The following is a 14,863-nucleotide window of genomic DNA, read 5'->3' on the forward strand; positions in this document are numbered from 1 at the left end:
AGGAGGGGACGTCGGGGCGGGGAGGAGGAGGGGCGGCCGGGGCGGGGAGGCGACGGGACGGTGCGCGACGGGGCGGGGAGGCGGAGGGGCGGCCGAGGATGGAGCGCCGGGGCGCGGCGCGGCGGGAGGGCGGCCGGATCGGGGGAGGGGGAGCTGAAAACTCCCTCCCGCGCGAAACTGGCGAGGGAACCGGGTCGGGGAGGGGTTGGGCTGCCAACCCCTGTTTCTACAGGCTGGGAAGGAGAATAGGGGTTGAGCCTCTAAAAAATTTGAAGGTTTAAGGGTTAATGGGTTCTATTCTTTGCAATTTTTTCGTGTCAACCCGTAAAAAAGCGGTTATTTCTGAGGGTTTGAGGGTTTAGGGGTACTACTAGTAATGCTCTTAGTTCTCCCCGACAGCGACACCGTGGGACGGACTCGCCCCCTTCCTCGATTTCCCTATCAAGGGGTAGAAAGAAATCATCATTTCCTACTGTATCAAATGTCAATTTGACAGTCATCATCATGTCTTACATCATATTTAAGCGAACATATTAGGTACGTAATTAACCATTAAACTATCTTGTATGGGTATTTTTTGAGGCATCAACTGCTTATTTAGCTTTTCCTCGCCACGACATGATAAGATTTCCGCCTCAATAATTTTGATTGCATAATCTCCATTTGTATTCATAAAAAATGGCTCAATTTATGGCTCGCTCACTTCCATTGTAACTTGTCTTTTTAATTGCTCTCACATCCTATTCTTTTTGCACCGACTTAACTTTGTTATTGCATTGACATATATAGTTGCTTGCGTCATTTTCTATTGAATTCACAACACCGCTTTGCTCCTATCATAATTGCCTCATCGAGTGGATATACAACTCAGCCAAGTTCCAAAGATGCAAGCTTAGGTTTTAATTATTTGTAAAAACGTGGTGTAGTGGCCTCCCTAATTAACATGGAGATTCGCTTCAAAATCATCGAGATGCTTTGTAGCATCAATGGAGATGTTTGCCACTATTGCATTTGAAGCTTTCCTGAACCACTTAAGTATTCAACTCCCAGTTGATCCTGATAAGAAGTTCAGGGAAAAAGATACCATCATGAATATTTAGTAACTTGACTTCAATAAATCCTTTATTTGCCATTAATTAATCCAGTTAATGCATACAATACATCTTAGGTCCTCCTATTTAGTACAGAACATGATGAAAAAAAATCAGATTTCGTATACTGCAAGCTCATGTAAGACCAGCTTAATCACTTGTGATATATAGATCAATTACCTGAGCCGCCGTCGACGACAAGGGGACGCTACTGACATGGTCAGAACCCATGATTATTAATAAATAAGCACCAAAGCTTGCTGAGTTAAGCCCGAGCCTGGGCCTCCATACCGGCGGCCGCGCGCCGCGGACGACTCCGCTAGGCCATTGCATGTCCAACCCCTCGCAGTCTTCCTCACTCGGAAGCACTGAATCGAACAGCAGCCCAATCAAATCAACACATCTTGAGATCGAGAGGGTATTTTGATACAGAGGCAATATGAAGATCAAAATCAGAGCAAATGCAGAGGAACTGGAAGCACACAATGTAACCAAAAATACTGAAAGACAAGCAAGCTTTACCAAAAATAGGGCTGCTCTTTTACCTGCCCACAAAAGGATGCCATTTTGTTCAATATAATTGGTGATGTCTGTCAGTAGGATCTCATGTTTGATCTACATTTTTTTATTCACTGAATTTGTAGAACACTTGCGAGTAAGTACCTAGCAAAATAAACATTTTCTACCTCAAATTTGTAGATCAATATCCATGCCTAAATTAAGATTGCTTTTCTTTATGAAGATTTGTGCTGCTCTAACGTTCCTCAGTTTCCATGTTCAATTATCATTAATTCCAAGTAGGAATGAGGACAACCTTGAGCAAGGATATGGGCCTGAGCTCCTGCCTGGCGTGTTCCTACAGAGATGTAGGACACGGCGAGCACCTAGCAAGGTGTCACAACCCTGCGGCTGGCGACGATGTGTCGGCACCCTAATCCCTGAAATGAAACAGAGGATCAATGGATTAGTTCAAAAAACATTTTGGGACGGAGGGAGTACTATTTACAGTGAGTCATTCAAAAGAAGCAATACACTGGCTAGGAAAAGACAAGACTACCCACTTGAGGCAGAGAAATAGTAATCAACATTAACTTACAGGAAGGCAAACTGTATCTTGGCTCCAAATACTCGGTTAAATAAACAAAAATTGTGAGGAGCTACTGCTATTCAAAGATGTAGTTGTTTAAAACCTATACTGAACAGTTTAGTGTCTAAGAGAAAAATTACCCAACAGACAAACTTACGGTATGTCGGCATCAATCCCAAAAGTTCAAGTTTTATGCACGCACATCAATCAAATGTTAGGCACTACTAAGAAAGGCTCCGGTGCTACTGCAACAGTAAGAAACTGCACAGGAAAGAACTTAAACATACTCGAGCTTCAGGTATCCAACTCAACTGCGATGTAGACACCCTTTTAGGCGTTGATCTTGTACAGATCATATACTAACAACATGCATAATCAGTTAGTAGTAACATGTCACAGTCCTAAACATAAATAGATGGCAAAGATGATGGCACAAATTACTTTATGCGTCGAAGCATGCTACGTCGTACTCAGCGAGGTTGTTGAAGACGCCAATGGCAGTGCCAAGGGGCGGGATGGACTCGATGAAGCACTGGTCCTCCATTACATGATTCACTGGGGAAAATCTGGTGGAAGAGGGGAGTAGGAGCAAACCCTAAGCACCAACCACAACAAACAGGATCACTAGGGAAGCAACCATACATGGGGGGAAATCTGAAAATAAGAGCATAAAAAAACAAAGAGGATGATGTGAACCAACCATGGATTAGTATTGTATAGCTCATGATCTGTGATCTTCCTCTTCCGAGTCATCTTCCTCCTCAACCCGCATCACAAAGGCCTTCATTTTGCACAAACAACTACTGTTAGTACAACTGAAAAAATAGAGAATTGTAAGGATCCAGTTGCAGCACATTTACGAGAAGGACACATATTACTTGTATAGAAACATTTTTATTTGGAAAATGCTCGGCAAACCCCTGCTAGCGTCAGTCCTTATACAGATCGGTGTGTACTTTTTAGAAACCTTTCAAGCACGATATTCAAACAGTTTTTTACTCTTTTAGTATCTTCTTCGAGACTTCCATGATTTGACCAGTACTTTCCAAGTAACCTGGAAAACAAGCAACAGAGCCAGGCCACATCAGGAATGTAGTTCTAATACATAACTCCGGAAAAATACTACCATTCTGATGGATATGAGAATGAAATCGTTACCATTCAATCCAGCAAACATCATTGCAGCCGAAGCTCCCGCGATTAGTCCACCTTGCCTACTTCCAGCCATAGTAGAACGCACCAGTTCATTCAGTCACTGAGCAACCAAGGAAAAGTAACACCCTATATAAGTTTTGGAATATTTGTCAACTGGGCATGTAAACATAAGCAAACATTATCACACAAATGAACTTCTAGTTGCATGAGTAATATGCAGCTGTGTGCCACAATTACTAGAGGCGTCTACTACATAGGAAAAGGGAGTGTCGATAACAAAATATTCTTCAGTACATTTCAACAATTGACTGGAACATTCCACGACAAAATCCTTTCTTTTTTGCAATAGAAATAACAGTGTCCAGTTGGGTGAATGTTGAAAGTAAAGATCTGATTGTGTTATATAGTTTGAAGAAGATGGAGACTTGCCAGTAAGAAAATCATGCTGAATTTGACGCAAACAAACATGTTGGTGTCAATCATAAAAAAGTATACATATAAACATGGAGTTTTTCGTTGCTAATTAATAATTAATAATCAGTCTTGGCACTTCACTAAATGTTAGACTAACAACAAATAAACTGATAGAACAAAGACCACTTGATAATTAACCAATCGATGCATAGATGGTTTGGTGCTGAAGATGGCTTTTATGTTGTTTGTTCGGCACCAGCGGATGCACCTCAATTGCATCAGTATGCTATGCCTGAACCTAATACCACATGACACCAGAACACACGTATATGAGACACACTTAAACAACCATTAGCAGGTAGAGAAGGAAGATGGATGAGTACCTGGGTGACGGTACGGAGGTAGAGGGGGGCGTGGCCTTTCTTGCCGCCGATGGCCGGATCTGCTCCCGGTGGCGCTTCTCCGTGGACTCACCATCTCCCTCTCCCTCCTCTCCCCTTCTCTGGCTGAGGACGACGCCGCGGACAGGCCACCGCCAATATGTCCGCAACTTTCTCTCGAGCGAGAGGGGATGAGAAGGAGAGAGGGCCGCCGTGCACTGACCTTCAATTTGTAGCCGCCGCCTCGATTTGCAGCCGCCACGGACGGCCTTGAGCACGGTTGGCTGCTCCCCCTCCCCGTGTCTTAACGCGACCACTCCTCTTCTCGCCTGAGACAGCAGCCACACCGGCGACCTAGGTCTGGCAGATCGACGGAGCCGACGGGGCTCTGACAGGTGTTGCGCGCCGATGGGCGAGGAGGACGCCGCCGCCGCCGTCTGCCCGTCTCCTCCCATCTCTGCTCCGCTCTGCCCTGCCCGACATGTTGCTCGATCTGGTGCGAGGGGGAGGAGAGGTCGTTGATGGTGAGGAGAAAAAGGGTGGGAGAGTCAGCCGTTGGGGAGGGCGTGGCTGATGGCGGCGGCTGCAGGGAGGTCGCCGATGGCGGCGGCGGCGACAAGGGAGAGGGAGAAGAATCGGGGAATGGGGACTGGGGGCCAATCCCTTTCTCTCATCGCTGGTCAATCCCTCTCTCTCTTTCTTGTCGAAGTAAACCTCTTTGTCTTCTAGCTAATCCGACGTGGACGTCGCCAGGATGCGCTCTTTGCGCCACCGTTATTGGGTTGTACTAGAGATTGGGGCGCCACCTTGTGGCGCCTCCTGAGGCGGGCCTTTGCGCACTTATCTTGTCTCCGCATATTCGGCTGCCATATTTGATCCTCAGTCTCACCTCATACATTAATATGGACATACACTAAAACATTAGGATCTCTTTGCTCTCTTGGATGTAGAGATATAAAATATTCATTACAGCCATTCCTTGATGGATCAATAAGAAAGAAAGAAAAAAGTGAATACACTTTGAACAGAATCAATTCCAGTGTGAATGTATGATACATTACCCTGCCATCTACAAAAAGATGGATGAAAAAGGGAGGGAGAGCTGCCATTAGATGGAAACCAATTTGCAATTTACACCAAGACTATTTTTTAGAATATGTTCATAACATACTTTCTGAATTATTATTCAAAGTATTATCTGAACAAATCAAAATATGCCTTACAAAAGAAACGGAGCGAGTAGGAAATAGGTAGCAGTAGAACACTTTGAAACTTCATAACATCTAAGAACCCAGCATTGTAACGTCACACAACACAAACACGATCATCAAGCCTCATATTTGAAGCTTCAGTTTGGTAAACATCATCCATCTTGATTCATCTTCATCTTGGTTCAGTACAAAAGCAAGCCAAACTGGTAACATTCCAAAAGAAATTTTATCTCCCTGATTTTTTATGAGAAAAGTCTGACTCTTTATATTGGGAGCATCAACACACACCTTTTTTGTATTATCCCAAAGAAAATTGCGATCTAAATAACCATAAATTTTGGTGGCCAAAATTATCTGGTCGGAAACATAGTGGGCAGGGAACTACAAATGGATTCGGAAGCATGTGAAGTGGAAATCAGGGAAGTACAAATGGACGCGGAAACTGTAAACAAATAAGGTCGGTTTAGGGTACTTTATCTTGGATTTCGTCTACCTGCCTACATATAGATCAGTCCTCCCTTGAGTCTTCTTCTTGGGTTGGATTGGGTACTAAAAAGCAAAGAAGTGGAGTATTTCAATTAAAACTGGGATCAACTTCAGAAAATAAGACGGTGCTCGAAGGGAAAGGAAGGAATGTGTACACAATTTCTACGGCGTCGAGTATGTTGATGCCCTGACCAAAAGAATAAGAGGGCATATCATGTGATTCCATATCTGTGCTTTGTTCTCCAAAGATCATCTAAAAGAAGTAAAAATTAAACTAAGATGTAAAAAAATCGACCAACAGCAACAACAGTAAGATCATCTAAAATAAGTAAAATTAAACTAAGATGTAAAAAAATCGACCAACAGCAACAACATAAACATGATGGTTCAGCTCTACACATACTGTTCCAAGAGTTATCTCGACGATAAGGAGATCTGAATCTCCCAGCTTCTTGTACTGCAACTTCGTTGGTTCTGGCTACGGGCGCGTATCGGGTGCCATCTTTGGGTATGTTGGGCACTCAACCCTGGTAAGGTATTTCTCTAGGATTAGGAAATTGCAGTGAACACGGATAGCACCATTTGTCGCATGTACTGTTGTCGATTTTTTTTTGCATATATTGAAACCCTTGTTCTTGCACAATCCAATAAACATATCAAGAAGCAAAATATCGATGTGTGAAATGATGAAAAAAATATAATAACAAAGAGGATACCTTGAGCTCTCAAGTATTGTTGCATCTTCATCTTTCGGTTTCCTCTTCGAATTTGTATGCCTATTTTCTAGATTGTGGTTGGATGTTACACTTTTCTCAGGCTGATGAGCACAATGCACCTCTTCTTCTTGGAGCTTACTACCATCAATTTGATACTCAATTGCAAGAATTTTATCATCAGTTGGAAGCGGGCGGATTTCCACTTTCTGGGGATCTTCAATTCAGTGTACATCGTCATGGTGTACCATTCTCTTGCAAATTTTCTGTTTAACCCTCCAATCCGAGGAGATGGGAGGGTAGCATTGTAGTAAATAACATCATTTCCAAAAGAAGTTACACTCATGGTTGTGTTGACATAGGAATACTAAATGGAAAAGATTATTTTTTTGCTAGCTGGGTAAAGGTGTATACAAAAATTGTTCACCATAAATTTGCTCGCCAGCCCCAAATATGTATAATGCCAGTGGAAACCCGACATGTTACATCAAACAACACAAGAGAGTGTTCCTACTGCCGTAATGCCATCCTTCATGTGAAAATCTATCTCTTCAAAGGAAACAGGATTTACTTATATCATGCCTAACATTTGAAGCATCAGTTATACGTCGAGTGGACAGTAACACGGCCCAGTGGCATTAGAGAGAGAGAGAGAGAGAGCAGAGCAGAGCATAGGAATACCTATGCCGGAGTCAGTGTTGAGGAGGATCCGGTTGTCGACAACATGGTGTACCACTCGTTATCACCGCCAGGGGCAGAGCGCCGGCCCTGTCGAGCGCGATCGAGGAGATCCCCCGGGAGTAACGAATGGTGTCCGTCAGGATGAACTTGGACAATCAGCCATCAAGGGTTTCGATGTATGCTTTCTGAGCGCTGACGTAGCTCACGAAGCAGGACCTACAGTTCCTAAGCTTGACCTCTAGCTTGAGAGTGGCGTGCCGCTGGGCATCATTGCAGAATTTCCCATCAGCAGGGCAGGTGAAGGAATTTGCCTCAAACGTTATCTGTCACTTGATTCATGAGACTCTCCCGTTAGCTTCCTAGTTCTTGCAAAGCTGTCATGGAGAAGGGAAAAGGAATCAGTATTTTGATTCAGTGAAACTACATCAATCATCAATTCTACACACGAAACAGAGATCAACTTACCCATGCAATAGCTCAGCAAGCTGCGGTTGCAGCTCCTCGTCCCGTAATTTTTGTATTCTATCGGATATCGATTATACTGCTCGTAGAGAAACCCAGTCACAGGGCACCGAGAATGGGTTTCTTGTAGGAACTCGCATCCACGGTCATGGAATGACTTGTGGTCGTTCTCGTGCTAACGAGAAGACTGCCGCAACTCGACAGAGCCTCTTCCTTATGAACACCGCTTGGATTATCTGATGCATTAGGAATCCATTTAGACCAGGAGGTCCCTGGATCACATATAAGCTCTGACTATTCAAATGTAACTCAATTATATCATCCGTGAACCTCGCCAAATCCAAAAAAATTCTATTGGGTCTCAAACTCTTAGACCACCAGTAAAGGACATTGCCAACACAGATCCTGGGATTACTCTCACAAAGCTAAGCCTCTTACATTGTCCTGGTTTTTTCAGCACAACACCGCTTTGAACCTTTGGCATCTTGGTTCCTCTGCTGCACACATTTCTTCTCTTGTCGAATTTTATCTATGGCCTGTACAGAACCAAATCGTTTTTAATATAATTATATAATACACAATACAACAGAGACATGCTCTTATAATATGCTAGGAAACCATGAACACACAAATGCTTGTGCACAAGAGACTACAGAAAATGATCATAATGCATTGAAAATTAACCACATTGCTTTTATGAGCTTAAAAATCACAGATAGCACTATCGGTAGTATGATCTTGTCAAGACCTTAACCATAGCCTTATTAGTAAGGACACACAACCCAAATACAAGATGCATTTTAATTTCAAGGTAGTGTTAGTATTTTTCAAATAATTAGTTGTCTTAACCATGGATAGATCAACAACAACTTGCTAAGAAAGATATGAAGTATTCTTTGCATATGTATGCAATCACAGGAAAGATCAAATGACTCCAGCAGATATAAATAACCCACCTTAACTTATTCATTCAGTTTCTTCTCCCAGGCATACAATCTCCCTAAACCTACGTGTGACTTTTTTTTCCTCTTATGGTCTGCAGCTTTTGGGGGCCCTTTATGTGCTCATGTATTTATTTATTGGCTTTCCTTATAGGACTGAGATGAGCATCACAAAGAAAGTAGGCTTATCTCCATAAAATATGTGCTACTTCTGATAGAAGTAAACATGTGATGCTTCTGATAGAAGTGAACACGTGCAAAGGCCTATTAGGCAACTAAGATTAAACATTTTTAACTATAATTAAGAGCAAATTCCCTCCAAAATTGTTTGAAAGCTTTTATCATCTGGTAAACAAAAAAAAATAAGCAGATCAATGTTTATAGCAGGCTCATCACATCATGATATAGGTAGCTGCATAGATCCATGAACCACTTAATCATACGTTCAGGCATGGTATGCTACATAAGTATTCTTTAAGGTACACTTTCTAGTTTGTACCGTCTAAAATATAAAATATAGCAATTTGGTAAGAACATCTAATGATTCAAATGGGATGGTTACCAGCAAAGCGACTAATGCCTTATGTCGCCTTCCATCGCGACATCAGAATAACAAACATGTACCAGTGCTTGAACAAGATCACCCGAGCAGTGGCATCTCATCAGGTGATGCTCTCACAAGCTTTTCGGTAGAACTAAGAGCGCTTTCAACCCTGTGAAGACAAAAGAAAGAAAGGTCAGGATCATGTAGTAGTTTTTTCTGGAAGGTATTCAAAACACTAAATGGAAACTTACACCATCTAGATCGTCAGGTTTTCGCAGTGCAGCTGCAAGATCACTTAGATGTGTGAAATTCTTCTGCAAATCAGTATCATCATCTGACAGATCATACCGCTCCAGGGATGAATCACTGGAAGCATCAATGTTAATGCTTTCCTTGTCATAGTGTTCCTCAAGATTTATAGCAGCGCCAGACATTTCATCAGAATCTAGTTTTGACTTGATCTCTACGATTTTTACTCTGTTATCTGAAATATCATGCTTGATAGTCTTTCCCTTTTTGTCACCAGCATGTTTCCAGTTCTTACATGGATGGTTTTGATTTGCTTCCAAACTCTACATCATGCGAAGGAGCTGTGATCTCCTTTGGAGAGAGAACCCCGAACTCCCAGTCAACATTCTAACAGTCATCATCAAGGTAAAGAGGATTTTTTGGATCAACGACTTTAGAAAATGTCAATGCAACAGCACTTGCCATCTTCCGGACTAAATCAATTGGGCTCTCTAACCTACCTATAGTCAAAACAATATTCGGTGAGTAGATATTATGATTGTGCTTACCGTATCCTGGTAAACAAACACAAGGGAAGATAAGTACTTACAGCTTACTCCTTGAAGAATATAATTTAATACATCTCTATTCATTTCTAATTCTTCTTTTGACATGTTCTCCAAACATAACCCTATTGCTGCAGCGATATCTACATACTGATTAAGGAAAACAATGCCAAATGATAACTTGCATTGAGAAATGAACAATATAGTTTTAAGTGCATCGAAGGATACAAGCTTGTTGCTCCACTGAATATGACTAAACAAACTCTTTCTTGGACCAAACAGTAACTAAACTTTGCAATGTAACCAGGAAGTTTGACGTCCTTCGCATTTGAGCTTCTGCGACTGAATTTGGTGGGAATTCAAAGACAGCATAATGAAGAATCCATCTCAGGCAGCATAATGGAAATGTTTCCCAAAGCAAAAATTTGTCAATAAGCATTGTCCTGAAGAACGCATTGTGGAAAAGAAAACATATAAGAAAGAAGCAATTTAATAAATTGCTAGTTAGGACATACTGAATATAGTTGAACATACTCCCTCCGATCCATTTTACTCTGTGCCTAAGTTTTTTCGGTTTTTCAGTGATTGTTCCAAGTACAACCTCCTTTTCTGCCTTAGTTAAAGTGCTTCACATTAATCGCACATGTTTCCAACAGCAGTGCATGGAGAGGGAAAGCACGCGTACCTGCAGTGGCCAAGAGCCATGCATATCAGGCATGATGGTACTTCGGCCAATGAAAACAGCTACACTTATAATGGCTCGCACATCCAGATTGAGTGACTTCCTGACTTCATCCCACCGTTGTCATTGAATATATCCATCTTATTAGTCTCACTCTTCTCTTTCCACGACAAACTGTTCGAGCTTGGTCCCAGCTCGCTCCAATAGGACGAGAACGACGCAGATGATGGAGATCGAAGCCACGCGGTGGCATGGATTATCTTCAACGAGTTCTCTGCATCAAGACAGAAATATCACTAAGTTTCTTTGTAGTCTGCAGTGTCAATCAACACCAACACCTAATCTGTAGTCTGTACTCTGCAGTGTATGGATATATCAATCAAAAGCCAGTCCTTGTAGTGTGCTGTTCTAAGTTCTACCAGAACTAAAAAGTGCAGATTCATGGTGTTCATCATGAAGCAAGAGCCTTTAGTCATTTGCACCCCAAAAGGACCACCTGCCCACCTTTGCAATCAAGAACCACAAGTGGTAGCATCAAAAGCGCTACAAAAAATTGGGTCTGGACATGACTGCAAAGTTACAAATGTGTGATAACAAATTGACCGTGTGCGGATATTACATCAGTGGAGAATATTCAAAGCCACTTTTTTAAGAGATTCTGCTTTGCCTAATCTCCACGGGCACGTGCGAGCCCTAAACAAAGAACAGTACCATCTAAAAATTCCATACCACCATGGGTATTAAAAGAGTAGTATATCCAAACCAAATCCATCTAATGACACAATGCTTTTCACCGATGGACACTTGTGAAATCCACTCATGTCTCGCACCAGCTTTACGCCCAAATCTTGCAGTTTTCCCACAAACAGAAAAAGGGGATTCAACCGCATTTGGGGTAAAAGATCGAGCAGGTTACAGGAGATAGAAAAGTTGGGTGAAGGCGATCAGGGCCGGACCTTTGAGCTCGGGGGCGGCGGCCTCGAGCATGCTGGAGACCTCCTTGCCGGCCTCGACAGGCCATGGCGAAGAAGAGGACGGTCAACGAGCGTCCCCGTTGCTGACCTTGGCGCAGAAACACAAGGGGGCTGACTCCTCTCCCGACGCGTGACCGGGGAGAAGAAGGAGCCGACCTCCGTTGCTCCGCGCCCTTGAAGATGGCGCAGATCGGAAATCATCGCTGCCACCGGGAGTGCATGCCCTCGCGCTTGACGGCCTCGGTGACACGGGAGAGCGGGCAGGAGGCATCGAGGAGGAGTGCAAGGAGGCGTCGGAGTCGCGCCGGCGTCCAAGACGGCACCGTGCGCCGGCGATAGTGGCGGCTAGGGTTAGCCACGAGCGCAAGAGAAGGAGGCGAGCGTCGAATCGAGTTGGCGGAGCAGATAGGTCGGATGAAGGATAACACGAGGGAGTGTTGGGCGGAGCCGGAGACCGCCGACAATGGCCGGAAGGCCGGCGGCCGAGAGGTGGAGAGAGGATCGAGAGAGAGAGAGAGAGAGAGAGCGCTCGAGAGAAAGGCGAGCGAAAGCAACGAGAGGATAGGCTACCTTTATTTTTTTTTTCTGCCCAATACACATCTGACTGCACAGCTCTGGACAGGAACCTCTCTCGCTATTGGCCGTCCTCAACAGTATGTGTGATGATGTGGACATCGTGAGGAAGCTTCCTTATGCACACCTTATTGTTTTGGATTTCCAAGCATGTACTTCCTCCGTGCGGGTTTATTGCCCCCTTGTATTTTTGGTCAAACTTTAACCTTCTATAAACTAACAAAATATAAATTATATGATAGAAAAATTATATTATTGGATTTGTATTTGAAAGAGGTTTTCAAAAGTATAATTTTTGTGGCATATACTCCCTCCGTTCTAAAATAGATGACCCAACTTTATACTAAATATGGGAGTAGTTTGCATTTTATTAGTTAATTTTTTGGGTCAAACTTTAGCCCAAACTAAGAGGGGGGCTAACAAATTCGGACAGAGGTAGTACGTACTACTCCCTCCGTCCGGAAATACATGTCATCAAAATGGACAAAAAAAGATGTATATAGAACTAAAACACGTCTAAATACATCCTCTTTTATTCACTTTGATGACAAGTATTTTCGGACGGAGGGAGTACTACACACGGTATCCATGACCGTATGCTGTAGCGCGTGGTGGGTCAAGACGTGTGCGATGTCTAATTAGCTGAACTCCCCAGAAAAAACTGAACTGAGCTAGCTCAGTCAGCAAAATAAAAAATTGTCGATGAGCTGATTAGTGAGCAATGAATGCAAAGTATGGGTTCCAGAACTATATTTCACTAGTTGGGTGACAGGTTGGAAAACGGTTTTGATATATACTACTACCAAATATTGCAACTTGAGCGCTAATCAGAATTAATCAATGGAACAGGCAACGTACCAACTGGGCCAACGATCGTATACCAAAGGTGGGTGTAGCGTTCGCCTTTTAAAATTGTGAAGAAGAAAAAAAGCATGACATGCAAGTAGCATATATATCATACATCTTTGTTTAGGCGATCTGGACACACACTTTTAAATCAAACCTCGATCCACAACTTGATAAACTAAAATGACAGATCCAGCTATGGATAGCGTACCTGATTTGAAAATTGCGAACAATATCATCCTCATACATTTCACAATAAAAAAACCTGCTTTGTTTCTTGTTCTATGAATCGAATTAGGGTTCGAAGATTTGTGGTACTCGGAAGATGCTTGATGTATTACTATTGTTATTGTTAAAAGGTGTCAATATCACGACTTATTAGTCAGTAAATTGGAGGCTAGTGCACCTAAAAAAGCTAATTTATTGGTGGCTCTCCTTTCGAAATGTCACAATTGATATTATCCTATTGTTCATGTATAAAAGAAACAGATTAAAAGAACAAATCAACATTTCAGTAGAGAAGTGTTCCACGAAGACCAAACAAACAAATAAGAAAGCTACGGCTAATTAAGTAGCAAAAGCAGACCCTACACAAGAAACAAACAGAGGAGCAAAGATAGAGGGATTTAATTAGCAAAACACGATATAGGAAGGAAGGGGTCCATGGTAGTCCATGTAATAAGAGAATTTCTCCATTTCTATTGTAGGTGGAAAATGACATGAGCATTTGAGTATGCATACATTGTTGTCCAACATGTTGGTGTGTGTGCCAGCATGTTGTTTCGTCTTCTTGTTGTTTGTTCTGTTTTATGTGTGTGCAATTCTGCAAATATATCCCACCGTGTCTTGCTATTATTTTATTTCATTGAAATGGTCCAGATTGCCTAGTGTGCGTTGTAGTTTCAAGAGTGCATGAAGCATCGCAGTGGTCTCCCTTCCAAGGAATTGAAATGTGCACTCTCAACCGCACGTATAATTTTTCTTCAGGTGATCTCTATGCCCCAGTAGTTTCATTACTGCATAGGGTTAGCCATTTGACGAGCAGCCGATAGATGAGGCTAGCATGGCCGAACTCCGACCAGCTGCATTTGGCATCTTGTCCACTTTTGATTTTTCAAAGAATTCCTTTTTTCAAACTTTCAAAAAATATGTTATCGACTTTCAAAAATTCATTTTGCAGCTTTTAAAACTTGAAGCTTTTGGGCTTTAAAAAATAACTTGTAGAGTTTGAACTTCTAGAAAATTCAAAGTTTTGGGATTTTAAACTTTAGGAATTTAATTTAAAAAAAAAGGTTTTTTGTGCTTAAAAATGCTAAAAACTACCAACTATGCGGAGCCCACCATATGAGAGACAGCCGACGCATGGTATATAGTGGACAAAGTTGGCTGGAAGGGCCCCTGTGCATCCTCTTGCTGCAATTGTATGCCCAACACGTGATAGACAACTACACGCGGTGTGTGGTGGAAAAATTCATGTGGGTGGGCTCGTATGCATGTCGACAACCCCTATCAGAGTGCCCGCAACACTCTTTGCCCGCGCCCTCAGGCAACCGCGTAGGGGTCAGCTCGCACTATATATCATATATCATTTTAGTTACTGATATGTTACTTGGGATGTGTTTGGGAAGTCGAGGCATGATATATTCCCTAAAAAATGTCTGCCTATTTCTTTGTCTTTGTGGTGTTTTAGAACTTCGATCAAATTTGTAAGTTGTAACATGGTTCCACTGGCAGGCTTGGTGGTTTTTCGCTTAAAGTGTACTACCTAGCTACATGCACGTTTGGTACCCATTCCAAAATGTCCTGTAATTTTATTTTATTAACGAAAG

General features: G+C 42.5%; 1 long non-coding RNA gene across 14 annotated transcripts; it reads right to left on the reverse strand.

Annotated features, from left to right (window-relative positions):
* Positions 1–360: 360 nt before the first annotated feature.
* Positions 361–12,241, reverse strand: LOC123190745 (uncharacterized). Of its 14 annotated transcripts, none has more exons than XR_006496546.1 (19): positions 11,598–12,239; positions 10,645–10,915; positions 10,188–10,402; positions 10,004–10,102; positions 9,417–9,914; positions 9,184–9,334; positions 7,684–8,216; positions 6,541–7,592; positions 6,228–6,351; positions 5,980–6,077; positions 4,131–5,887; positions 3,337–3,433; positions 3,057–3,232; positions 2,879–2,959; positions 2,620–2,744; positions 2,466–2,537; positions 1,906–2,029; positions 1,272–1,459; positions 535–1,056 (listed from the first exon to the last, which is right to left on the reverse strand). It is a non-coding gene; the product is annotated as an uncharacterized lncRNA (long non-coding RNA). The 14 variants fall into 14 exon arrangements; XR_006496539.1 differs by lacking the exon at positions 2,466–2,537 and adding an exon at positions 1,637–1,754 and having other exon boundaries at positions 2,620–2,773; XR_006496541.1 differs by having other exon boundaries at positions 2,620–2,773.
* Between the last annotated feature and the right edge of the window lie 2,622 nt (positions 12,242–14,863).

Source organism: Triticum aestivum, chromosome 2A, assembly GCF_018294505.1.
Source record: "Triticum aestivum cultivar Chinese Spring chromosome 2A, IWGSC CS RefSeq v2.1, whole genome shotgun sequence".
NCBI classification, from domain to species: Eukaryota; Viridiplantae; Streptophyta; class Magnoliopsida; order Poales; family Poaceae; genus Triticum; species Triticum aestivum.